The 14,320-nt window shown below is 40.1% G+C and overlaps 1 protein-coding gene across 1 annotated transcript in view; it reads left to right on the top strand.

Moving 5' to 3' along the window:
- Positions 1-14,320, top strand: part of LOC124784801 (DNA damage-binding protein 1) — a 176,864-nt gene that overhangs the window by 159,738 nt on the left and 2,806 nt on the right. The gene's annotated exons all lie outside the window — the stretch shown is intronic.

The raw sequence follows: 14,320 nt of genomic DNA on the forward strand, positions 1-14,320 counted from the left end.
TGCTTTCTAGGAAATTTTTCTGACTATTTATGCATGATGCAGCTATGCACAATGTGCAATGTGCAATGACGACGCTGAGCACACTAATACAGCACATGATCAGTAATGCTTGGGCGTTGTTGATGTTCAAAGCAATACAGTGCCCCCATCAAAGGAAAGGTGCACTCAGTTTTGAACATTCCAGAAGCCACTGTTGCTGTTCACCATAAAGATGACTTTTTCAGTTGCATACAGGAATGATGAAAAAACTTTACACTCCGATCTTTTGGCCAAAACCTTCTTCAGAAAAGAAATGAAAACACACACACACACACACTCACATAAGCACACACACCTCACGTGCACATGACCACTGTTTCCAGCTGCTCTGGCCAGAGCTTAAGTACAGCCAGTATTAAAGAGTTGACATAAAAAGAACTGTTGGCTAATATTGCCAGTCCGAAAGTGCTGCAGTATATATATAAGTCAGATTTGCCACAATAGCTCACATCAGAAAGGAAAATTAAAGTAAACTGCATGGTTTACTGGAATTGTCAAGAAAGAGCACTAAGAATTTGGGAGGAAACCCATCATTGTAGACTGTTTTCCAAAACTGATAATTTGACAAACAATGAAGGACTTTTACACAAATCAAAAAATAGTGCCAATATTATGCAAATTACTTATTGCTGTAAAACAAAAACAAAAATGAATTTTCCTTGGCAGAAAGATGTTATTCACAAGACACTGCATGACAGAATTTATCTAGAAGAGATCTGTAAGTGAGAGACAGATTCTGGCAGAGAAAACTGATGCAGTTAACAGGCAATTCAAATACTTAATACAAGTAAGGAAATAAAGAGAGCAAGGTGAAAAGTTCTTTCATATCAGTGAAACTTGGACAGGCATCAAAAAGAAAATGTTGTCAGGATTCAGGTGTTGACAGCATGATGGCTAATTAGTGGATGCAACAGTATTATTGTGGTGAATATTGTATCTAATATTTGGTTTATTTATTAGTCTACATCAATATTATCATCTTCAAACTATTCCTCATTATGTATTGTACAATTAACCCAGCACTTTTTCCAATTCCCGAAATGCTCATGGAACTCTGTCTTTGATACAACTTTTAGCTCTCTCAGCAATGTGTTTCTAATGTCATCTATGCTTTTAAAGGACTACCCTTTAAGGTTTTTTTGTATTTTTGGACACACAAAGGCACATGGAGTGAATATGGAGGCTAGGGAATTGTTCAGTGTTGTTTTCAGCCAAAAATTTATGAAGATGCAATGAAGTGTGAGCAAAGCATTATTGTGGTGCAAAAACCATGAATTTCTCCGCCACAAATACGGACCCCTCTTTTTTTTTCAGTTTGCTTCACACAAACAACGTTGACCTCAAAAGTAGTATCCTATTTTGTTTGTTTCATCTTGTGGCAAGAACATGTGGTGCACTACAGTTAAAAGAACAACTCTGTTAGCATAACCTTCACATTTGACAACACGTGTAGCGCTGTTTTTGGTCTTGGCTATCCAAAATGCTTCCACAGTGATGATTTAGCCTTAATTTCAACATCATACTCATATACTCATTTTTTGTCACCTATTATGACCCATTTAATTAGTTTTGTATCATGGTTGACTTCATCTATTAGCTCCTGAGCAACTTTCATTAAAATTAAACAATGTAGGAACAAACTTGCCCAGAATAATTTTATGACATGGTCCAGTTGGTATGCCAATATTATCAGCAACTTCTCTGATTGTGATTCCATAATCTTTAATAGTCATTTCTTTCATTTTTTCCATGATTCCATTGATAGATGTGTTGGAGCATTCAGGGCCATCATCACCTTCAACATCTTCAGTCTTCTTTGAAATGATTATATCACTTGTAAATCCTTGTTTTACTTATCACAGACTCATCAAAAGCAATATTTAACTTGGATGCACACTATTCCATTCTTATAGCAAAATTTTATACAGATTTTTTTATCTATTTTTACACAAAACAAATAATCACCAATACTGCCAAAACGCATGTAAGCTTTTTGACAGATGATAACAGATGAAGTATCTAAAAGTCTTGCAAATCAATTTAAAACACACACAAAGTTAAAAATACCCTCTTACTTTTTAAACACTCCTTGCGTAGCATGAATTGTTAGTTAGTTAGTTAGTTTCATAGCTGATTTTCTATGACAGATCATAATGATGTGGAATAAGTCATTCTACAGTCACTTCACATATTAATTTGTAATATGTCTACAATCTGAATATTTAAAGATTTTTTTTTTTCTTTTAACCATACAGATGTGCATTAGTAATTCGTACCCAGCACATTTTATGCATTACAGTGATACTATTCTTCTACAGAACAGGAGTTGTCAAGGAGAAAATTTTTCAGTTTGTTTTGAAAATTTTGCTTTGCAGTCTCTCAGATATTTTGTCACTGGGTCAGTTATCAAAAAGTTTTTTTTGCAGAGTTGTGCACCCCTTTTGTGATAAAGACAACCTTAATGTGGAGTAGTGAATGTCATTTTTTCTTGTGGAACTGTAATTAAGTACATCTTTGTTCCTTTTGAACTGCAGTGGATTATTTACAAAAAACTTCATGTGAAAATAAATATATTGTGAAACAGTATTTGAAAAGTTCAAATCCTTAAACAGACATTTACAAGATTATTGTGGATGAACACCACACATTATTCTTACAGCACATTTTTGGGCAATGAAGACTTTCTTTCTTATCGATGAGTTACCCCAGAACATTATTCCATATGACATTATTGAATGAAAATATGCAAAATATAGCATCTTACTGATTTCTCACTCCCCAAGATTTGCAAAGAGTCAAAGTGCTTAACTAACAATATTATGAAAAGGTTGCTACTCACCATATAGCAGAAATGCTGAGTCGCAAATAGTCACAACAAAAATAATATCAGAAAGTGAGCTTTCGGCCAACAAGGCCTTCATGAAAAATAGACACCACAAACAACCACACACACACACACACACACACACACACACACACACACACACACACAAAACCACAGTCTCCGGCTGCTGATGCCTGACTGCGAGCAGCAGCGCATGATGGGAGAGGCAGCCGGGTGGTGGGAGTGAGGAGAAGGTTGGGCAGGAAGGTGGAGGAATAGCAGGGCAGGGTTGGGGAACAGTAAAGTGCTGCTTTTGGCAGTATGAAGAGACAAGGTGGAGAGAGGGTAGGGTAGTGAAGTGCAGTTGGGAGATTAGAGGGGGGCGGAGTTGTGGAAAAAGAGAGAAGTAAAGAGACTGTGGGTAGTTTGCTGGAATAGAGGGCTGTATGGGACAGGTCTTGCATGTAGGGTTAGATGGTTACGTCAGTATCTCTGTCCATATTAAAACTGCCAATCTCTAGCAATACTTCTACTTTGACAGCTGCCACCCATTCCATACCAAGAAGTCATTTTCATATAATCTAGGTACTTCTGCCCACCACATCTGTATTGACAAGAAGTCCCTCTTGAAATATACTACAGGTCCCACTGCGGCCTTCACAGAACGAAATTATCCTCCCAACCTTGTGGAAAAACAAATCTCCCGTGCCTTATCTTTCCAGTCTCCCACCACCTCCCAAAGTCCCACCGTCCAGCCACAGAGGAGCATTCCCCTCATGACTCAGCACCACCCAGGACTGGAGCAATTGAATTACATTCCCCACCAGAGTTTCAACTACCTCTCATCATGCTCTGAAATGAGGAATGGACTACCAACTATCCTTCCCACCCCTCCCACAGTGATATTCCACAACCACTGAAACTACATGATATCCTCATCTATCCCTGCACAGCCCCTGCTCCAATCCACTTGTCTCGTTGCTCATATCCCTGTAATAGACCTAGATGCAAGACCTGATCCATAATCATCCCACCACTACCTATTCCAGTTCGGTCACAAGCATCACCTATCCCACCAAGGGCAGGGCTACCTGTGAAACCAGTCATGTTATCTACAAACTACGCTGCAACCACGTGCTGCATTCTATGTGGGCATGACTGGGCATGAAAACCAACACACTATCTGTCCACATGAATGGCCACTAACAGACTGTGGCCAGGAAATAGCTGGACCACCCCCTAGCTAAGCACGCTGCCCAACAAGATGTTCTTCATGTCAGTGACTGCTTCACAGCCTGTGCCATCTATATCCTTCCCACGACACCATCTTTTCACAATTGCTCAGGTGGGAACTCTCCCTGCAATACATCCTATGTTCCCATAATCTTCCTGGCCTCAATCTTTGTTAGTCATTATCCATACCCATCTAGCCCCTTCTGTGCTCCCATTCCAGCACTACACTGCCCTCTATTCCACCAACACACCCTCATTCTTTTTACTTATCTCCTTTTCCGCTACCTCCACCCCCTACTAGCTCTCCGTCTAACCTCCCAACTGCACCTAGCTGCCCTACTCTCTCTGCACCTCGTCCCTGTATGCTCCCACGAACAGCACTGTACCGTCCCCCACCCCTTCCCTGTTGTTCTTTCACCTTCCTGACACAGTTTTCTCCTTAACCCCCACCACCCAATTTCCTATCCCATCATGCACTACTGCTCGCAGTCTGGCCTTAGTAGCCAGAGATTGTGGTCATGTATGTGTGACATTGGTTTGCTTGAGTGGGTGTATATGTGTGTTGTCTTTTTTCAACGAAGGCCTTGTTGGGCGCAAACTCACTTGATATTGGGTTTTTTGTTGTGTCTATCTGCGACTCAGCATTTCTGCTATATGATGAGCAGCAGCTATCCTTTTCACAATATTGTTACAGTCCATCCTGGATTTTTCATTGTTTGATTTTGCTTGATGGTTTTTCTCTCATCCTGTAACCCAATGCTATTTTCTTTTGTTACTATTTTCTAAAGCATTACTATAGTCAGTGTCTGTCCTTCTCTGTCTTATTTTCTGTGTTTTTCTTGTCGCCTTACAAACCATGATCATTGGAGTGGCATCTCATGTGCCACATTACTCCTACCGATATCATTAATCTTATATCTTCAAATCGATCACTCTTCTTGGATCACTGTCACTTATATTTGCATGTTATTTCCCATACCTTTCCTGTGGCATATGAACTTTTATCTCATCCTACCAATCCCTCCCCACCGCGCACGCCTTCTCCTCCCCCAGTTCGCACCCACTAACTTCACCTAATCTAGTCACATCTGCATCCCCCTTCTTCACACTTAGCCACCCACAGACCTGCAACCCACACTACAATCTTTTTATTTATTTTTTATTTACTTTTTCTTTGATCTCAATGTGTCTTCAGGCCAATTTCAATTGGTTTTCACCTTTCACTATTGGCCAACTCCATCAGATTTCGTCTTGCTTCCCCTTACTTCATCCTTATTGGTTTTTTTTACCCATGTGTATGGGTGTATTTTTGCGAATCTTTTTCTGACTTAATTCTACATTATTTTCCAATTTTTATGCATGGATCCTTGCCGCTTCCATCTGCATCAGTATGGAAAAGTTTCCTTGTTCCTAACCAGAACCCAGTCCCTCATACTGTTCCTGCATTGTTGCTTTTCTCATGGAGTCCCCCCTAATTGCCTTACCATCAAACTTCCCATCTCAGGCTGCCACCCTCCCTTCCACCGTGACCTCCATCTTTTCAGATTCCGCCAATCCTTAACCCTCACCAACATAGTCCCAAATAACCATATCAGTCAGGCCCAAACCTCCTTCGCAATACCTTCTCTCCATCCACAAAATTCTCCTGTTACGCAATACCAGATTTCTGGATCCCATATTACACATTGAAACTCTTTCCCTCCAGGAACTAGATCAACATGCACATTGCCACCTCAAATAACTCTGCTCTCGGTTCACTTCCTACTCGCACCTTGGACTACTACTATCCACCGCCTCTACATCGGACTCCGTACAAGCCCCACATCCCTCATAGCTGACAAACCATGTCTCACAGATCTACTACATTTACCCCACTCTCAAAAAATTCCCTCCCACCACTATATAGAATCCAGGACCTAAACAGACCCAAAACAATCATGAATCTTTCCTCCAAGAACCTTAGTCATGCAGAAGTACTAGTCCTTTCCAAAGGCCTCACCTTTTGCCCCACTCTCAAATTAAGTCATGTGTGACTTGTTAAATACTCAAACAAAGACCAATGTTGAAACCTGCCTGACTCAGTTCACTCCTCCATCCAACCATGATTCAACCCCATTGCCCCCCAAATCACCCCCTATTAACTTTCCAGAATTTCTTAACTTCAAACCTTGCCTCACCATCATTCCCCAAATCCCTCCACATGCAACATCCACCTCCTAAAAACTTATCCCAATCCTGTATAATCCTACCTGTTGACAAAGGCTCTACCATTGTAGTTTTGAACCACAAGGATTACCTGGCAGAAGGATTCCACTGGCTGTCAGATCCACCCACCTACAAACCCTGCCACATTGACCCATCCCAGAAATCCAGCAGGATCTCCAGTCTCTCCTCAAATCGTTAGGCCCATCCCAGAACCTCTCCCTGGAGTTCATTTCTCTCCTCACCCCTACCACTCACCAGACTTGTGCCTTCTACATGTTTCCTGAAGTCCACAAATCCAACCGACCAGGATGACCCTTTTGGCCGGTTGCTGTGCACCTGCTGAAAGAATCTCTGCTCCCATAGACCACCACCTCCAACCTATTATGTGCAGCCTACCCTCCTGTATAAATGATACCGACCATTTCCTCCACTGACTCCACAGTTCATGTTTCTTTACCAGATGGTGCCCTGCTCATTGCTATTGATGCAACCTCCCTTTACACAACATCCATAATGCCCATGGCCTAACTGCAGTTGAACACTACCTTTCCCAATGCCCGACGAACTGAAAACCAACAACCTCCTTCCAGGTCGCCATGACCAACTGTATCCTCACCCTCAATAGGGGTATTTGACTGTTTTCTGTAAATTGTCTTAATGATTAATTATGTCATTTTATGCTCCTAACATGCTTTGTTTCCACTTGAATTTCAGTATTCTTCTATAAAAAAGGAAATGAAATTCAAATAATTTGAAAACCCACTTAAATGCTTCAGTCAAGTCGTGTGATGCCTGTGACATCACTGGCTAGCTCACAACTCCTCTCATAAGGCAAATTCACTATGATGGCTTGTTTTGCAATTTACATTTTGGAAAATGGTTACAAAGGTGTGTAGTACCATACTGTTCAATTACATCTATAAAAACTCCTGAAAAGTTGTTTTGGATTGTTTCAGAGAATGAGAAGATGCGTAAAAAGTTGACTAACTTAATTAAAAATGTGTTGTACTGTGAAGATAACATTAATTTACTTCCAAGATATGCTCTCCACTGCCACGACGACGGATAGCATCATTGGACAAAATTAAACTCCTAGGGAAAACTGTCATTTTACCCAACTTCACATCAATTATTCTGTATCTCAGTTGTTAGAGCGAATGACTGTCGAAGTTTGCAAGATAATGGCCACATATCACTGGTCCGAATTTACTCAAAAAAGAACATTTTAACTTATTTTGTAAAATGATTCAAAAATCCTTTCATATTGTGACATTTGCCTGCTTTCTTTCCTCATTGATTGTTCTTGGTGTCTGCGTACTGCGTTGCTATACTGGCTGAAAAATGAGGGTGGAAGTTCAACACTGAATACTTTAAACGCTGTAGCCGACAGGTGTACATTTGCGTTTCACAGTTCTTTACTTTCACTGTTCACAAGCCCCCAATATACACATTTAATATGGCCAGCTAAGTTTTGTTTAACTTTCAATAAGCCTCATTAATAGGTTGCAGGCAAACATCCACGTACTGCTACAATAGTTTACTGTTGAACATCTACGAGCAGTAAAAAACTAACGACACATTTCAGTCTTTCAAATAAGTTGAACAGACACTGTCATTGCTTTAACACACAGCCTATTGGTGGAACACATACTTCACTGTTAAGTTGATGCATTGTTGTTGATCTAACCAGTACTGGTTCTGCATCTGAAGCTTGACTGTGGACTGATTGTCTCGTGACCAGAAATGGCCCTTTATATATCCTCACAATAATAGGCACTGAAACTACACATTGTTTGATGTTTACTCTACAGAAATTACAATTAAAACTTAGCTCATCAAATTAACTGAATACAACAAAAAATTCCATCTTCTTAACAGTTTCTTCTACTACAAGAGGTAGGCCGAATTATTTCATTAAATGTTGAAAGTAACAGATATCATTATGCAACAATACTTTTGACAAAACTGTTAATTACTTTGGAATTAATTAAGGGCTGGCTTTGCTAGCATGTTTTCGCATAGAGCCAAATAGATCCTTTAACAATAGTGTTAGTTGTTCCTCCAAATGTTCATAATTAGTACAGAATTTATATTTGTTTATAAGTCAACAATAGAATTTAAGTTATGAAACAATTACTGATATCACCCTATAACAAAAGATACCAACTAGGTATAGTCAAAATAAATTACAAAATCAAGTACGTACATAAAACTAAGCACAGAATTAGATCTGGTGTTATATTCTTTAATTATACAATTGCACAATATATCCACAAGTTATACTTTTAATAAAAATTTGGCATCTTCATCATCAGTGATGTCCTGTTTGGGTAAGCGAGGATTGCCTTTTAAGGCACATATCACTTTGTACAATTTCTGTCTTGTTAAAAGGTAAATCCTCATGGATTGCAAAAAGTTAAATTACACTGTGCATTGCAGTTTACTTTTCAGACAGAAAATTTTGCTTGCTCAGTGTTTAGTATTTTTCACAAGCACTTTCAGACTTTTAATGAGCTTTTACACATTTTCTCACCAAGTTGTCCACACCTTCAATAGGTCCAAGTGGCAGTTAGTAAGCAAATGCACTGTTATCAGTTCCCTTGGAGATGGTTCTCCTCTGCAAAAGTACATGAAAAACTTAGACAAAATACCCTACTTTAGTATACTTACTTTTACTTCTAACTTCAATCTAAAAAAAAGTTTCACACTAAAAATGATAGTCATTACTTCACAAATATATACATTACATTGTCCTCGTTGTTGTTGTTGTTGTTGTTGTCGTGGTCTTCAGTCCTGAGACTGGTTTGATGCAGCTCTCCATGCATGTCCTCATAACATCACAATAATTAGCCCTAAAATTGACTGTAGCACGAAAGGTATGGACTAGTAAAAATTTAAAATAGAGTGCACAGTACACTGCAAAACATTACTGTGAGTCATAACTCTGTCTGAAACTGGTTAAACTTGAAAGATTTGGGTCTCTTTCCCATTTGCAAAATAGCAAAAACTCCATGTGTGCTGTAGCATAGATTTATTTACTAATCATTACGTTATGAAAAAAGAATAGTCACCATCACATAACTTAATTACTATTTAAATCAAAATTAAGGGGATGGAAGTTGTACCAAATCATTGCCCCACTTCTCTACTCAACTCTGAGCACTACTCTTATTCAACCAGAAAATTAAATCCTCACAAAATCACAAAATGTTACCAAATAGTTTACCTGTCAGAAATACTCACATCAGTCTAGCACCACAGTTATCAGTTAATCAGCAAAATTACTGCTCTTCATTTCGGTATTACTACTTTAAGCTCATAATTCCTAAGAACACAAACTGAAATTTTCAGATAACCTATAGATCCAGTGATGCAGCATTATATGACTTGTACCTCACTAAAATGTTGCTCTTTCCATTGCGCTCTCATTCCATACGCTCCTCATCTATCCCTACGCAACCCCTACTCCCAACCCCTTGTCTCACGGTTCATATCCCTGTATAGACCTAGATGCAAGACATCTCCCAAAAACCTCCCTCCGATACCTACTCCAGCCTGGTTACAAGCATCACCTGTCCCATCAAAGGCAGGGCTACTTGTGAAACCAGTCATGTGATCTACAAACTAAGCCGCAACCACTGTGTTGCATTCTGTGTAGGCATGACAACCAACAAGCTGCCTGTGCACACGAACGGCCACTAGCAAACTGTGACCAAGAAACAGCTGGGCCACCCCCTCGCTGAGCACACTGCCCCATAAGATATTGTCCTGTCAGTGCTTCCTGGACTGTGCCATCTGTGTTCTTCCCATGACACCATGTTTTCTTAAATGTGCAGGTGGGAACTCTCCCTGAAATATAACCTATGTTTGTGTAACCCTCCTGGCCTCAGCATTCATTACTCATTGTCCATGCCCATCTAGTCCCATCCCTGTTCCCATTCCAGCACTACACAGCCCTCTATTCCACCAATGCACCCTCAGTCTTTTTACTTCTCTCCTTTTCTGTTAACCCCCTGCCCTCCATTTAACCTCCCGATCACATCTAGCTGCCCTACTCTGTCTCCACCTCTTCCCTGTATGCACCCACAAGCAGCACTTTACCTTCCTCCTCCCATACCCTGCTATCTGTCTCCCTCCCCATCCCAGCCACCTCCTTACGCCCATTACCTGGTTGCTTCTCCCATCATGCGCTGTTGCTCAGTCTGGTCACAGCAGCCAGAGACTGTAATCATATTTGTGTGACTTGGGTTTGCTTTTGTGTGTGTGTGTGTGTGTGTGTGTGTGTGTGTGTGTGTGTGTGTGTGTGTGTGTGTGTGAACTGTCTATTTTCGATGAAGGCTTTGTTGACTGACAACGGCATATCTCAGTCTCTCTGCAAAAATGCTTTGAGTTTGTGATGCATCACATATTTCAGATAAGATCAGGCATATTATAAGGAGACAAAGCTGTAGTACTCTTTTGGAAACACCACCAAAACCAGATGAGTTTTTAGAGAATACATAATTTTCTTAATTTCAGAAGGAGAAATTGGTGATACATTCGTATGATTGAATTTTATGATAGTTGCTTTCTCAGCAAACTGCTGTGATTTTTTTCTCTTGAGCTGTATGTCTCTAAACTTCCTACAATTTTTAAGAAATGATTATTAGATTTATTTGCTCCCTGTGACTTGTCATTTCTAGCTCTTCCACTCAGTTCAATAGTAATATTATCCTGTTGTGTGGCTGGTTGTCCTGTCGCTTGTTTCACTCACTTTCATATAGACTTAAGTCTGTTGTCGGAATGACTGATTTCTGATATTATGTGCATGTTCCGTGATTTTTTAATAATTTTCAGCAGTTTTGTAGTGTGCAAATACTGCAGGATCTCTTTCCAACAGATAAGTTTCCCTTTTCCAAGATACTTAAAAATGCTTGTAGTGATCCATGGTTTTTTACATGGCTATTAATGTCCTTTCTAATTAGTTTATGCAGGAAGCTACTTTCATATAATAATATGAATTTATCATGGAATAAATTAATTTTATGTTACAATTTGGTTCATTATAAATTTCGTCCCAGGTTATATGATATAAACTATTCTTAAAACCCTTGTTCTGGAGTCATTAATTATTTTGATTTGCACTGAGGAGTATCTATACTGTACACCACACAGTTATTTTCTTGCTTTGAGCTTCACCAAAGAAAACATTACCAATTATGGCCTTAGTATCTTTGTCCATACATGTTGAAAAATTAATTACTGAGATCAGATTGCAGGTTCCATATAAGGCTCCAGATCATTTTCCCTATCAGAATTCTTTAGAAAATCTACATTGAAGTCACCACAAACTATTAACTGCTTGCTACTGTCTGACAAATATCACAGAAAGGAATTCAGATTCCTCATCCACTCAACAAAACATCATCGATATGGGCTTTCAGAGCCGAAGGTCCACTCTTGTCCCCCTGATGACTGCACGACACAAAGCTTTATGCCTTGCCTGGGCCACCAACATTGGACTGATGATGACTGGAAACATTTTGTCTGGTCAAATGAGTCTCGTTTCAAGTTGTATCAAGTGGATGGACGTGTACAGGCATGAAATCCATTGACCCAGTTCAAGCTGGTGGATGCTCTGTAATGGTGTGGGGAATTTGCAGTTGGAGTGATATAGGACCTCTGATACATCCAGATACGACTCTTGATGGTGACACATACATGAGCATCCTGTCTGATCACCTGCATCCATTCATGTCCATTGTGCATTCCAAAAGGCTTGGGCAATTCCAGCAGGACAGTGTGACACCACACATGTCCAGAATTGCTACAGAGTGCCTTCAGGATCGCCCTTCTGAGTTTAAACACGTCTGATGGCCACCAAACTCCCCAGACACAAGCATTATTGAAAATATATGGGATGCCTTGCAGCGTGCTGTTCAGAAGAGATCTCCAGCTCCTCATGCTCTTACAGATTTATGGACAGCCACCTTGCTTTGTGTGATAGTGCGCAGATTTCATTTCAGTCACCAGTAGCCTACCCAACTGTGTGTCCACTCGGCTCACAGCAGTGTTCACCCAGGGCTGGTCATGGCACTGTAGGGGCTACACAAAATTCACATTTGTGTGTGTAGTTGCTACTTCTATTTTATTTCATATAGGCACCCCCTTATGCTGTAATTACTGTCCTTAGCCAGGCTGTTCCCCACACCACCTACTACAATAATCTGGATAATGGAACATAGTAGAATTAAATCAAGTTATGCTGAGGGTTTTAAAGTAGGAAATGAGACACTTAAAGTAGTAGGTGAGTTTTGCTATTTGGGCAGCAATAAATGGTGATGACCGAAGTAGAGAGAACATAAAATGCTGGCTGTCAATCGCAAGAAAAGTATCTCTGAAGAAGAGAAATTTGTTAATATCAAACATAAATTTTAGTGTAAGGAAGTCTTTTCCTGAAGGTATTTATATTGAGTGTAGGCATGCATTCAAATGAAACATAAATGATAAATGATATCAATATAATGGAAGGAAACATTCCACGTGGGAAAAATTATATATAAATACAAAGATGAGGTGACTTACCGAACAAAAACGCTGGCAGGTCGATAGACACACAAACAAACACAAACATACACACAAAATTCAAGCTTTCGCAACAAATTGTTGCCTCATCAGGAAAGAGGGAAGGAGAGGGGAAGACGAAAGGAAGTGGGTTTTAAAGGAGAGGGTAAGGAGTCATTCCAATCCCGGGAGCGGGATTGGAATGACTCCTTACCCTCTCCTTTAAAACCCACTTCCTTTCGTCTTCCCCTCTCCTTCCCTCTTTCCTGATGAGGCAACAATTTGTTGCGAAAGCTTGAATTTTGTGTGTATGTTTGTGTTTGTTTGTGTGTCTATCGACCTGCCAGCGTTTTTGTTCGGTAAGTCACCTCATCTTTGTATTTATATATAAATGATAAATGGTTAGGTAGGAAGAGAATAGAAGTTTATGGAATATGGTGCGACAGAAGAAAGCTGAAGATTAGGTGGGTAGATCATGTGACTAATGAGGAGGTACTGAATGGAATTGACGAGACAAGAAATTTGTGGCACTATTTGACTAACAGAAGGGATCACTTAATAGGACACATTCTGAGGCATCAAGATATCATCAGGACCAGGAAATGAGTACAGTGAGCAGATTCAGTAATTATTCAGAGATGAAGAGCTTTGCATTGGTTAGAGTAGCATGAAGAGCTGCATCAAACCAGTCTTCAGACTGAAGACAACAACAACATCTCTGAAGGCAGATAGTCACCCATGTTTCTCAGAGTTTCACCTAACATGAATAAAAAGTTTGAAAAATAAAATTTTTCATGTGTACTCGGTCACTTGAGTGCCTGTTTCCAGTGTATGATGCACATCTGACCTATTCAGGGCAGCTTTACAAGTCTCTTTCTCGTAAGTGCAAGTCAAAGAATCTGCAGGCAGCTTTATCACAAAATTGACAAAAATCTGTAGCTTAGACCCTTATATTGGCTCTTGACCGGTGGATCCTGATCAGTCCCTGGAACAGTGTTGCAGATTGACGGCTGTGCTGAGACCCCACAAGTAAAGGTAGCTGTCTTCATCAATTCCATTCGTCTGTGGAAACAGCTCAGACCCAGGTGACAGATATTTTTATAGCTTTGTGGCTGATGATCTGCTGCTGACTGCAAGCCCTGCTCACAATTTTTTCTTGGAATTGTCTCTTTCACCTGACAGACAGTCCTTTCAGATTAAGTAACAAGTTCACATTTAGCTTGTTCACCTCATAAATACTATTTTCCTAAGATGAAACTCACACTGAATATTCAGACTACCCACAGCTAACAGCCCCTTCTCTCTTTTTTAGCGAAACAGCTCCAGATCTGGGTGTGACCCACTAGCCCACGGTGGGTGGACATAGTGCTTTTGGAATTCTTTGTGGACTGCATCACTAATAGAGGAACCTGGGAAGCTTCATGACACATTTGCAGCAACAGGAGGCTGTCTTGACAAATTCCACCGTCAGTGCAA

This window comes from Schistocerca piceifrons, chromosome 1, assembly GCF_021461385.2.
Source record: "Schistocerca piceifrons isolate TAMUIC-IGC-003096 chromosome 1, iqSchPice1.1, whole genome shotgun sequence".
NCBI classification, from domain to species: Eukaryota; Metazoa; Arthropoda; class Insecta; order Orthoptera; family Acrididae; genus Schistocerca; species Schistocerca piceifrons.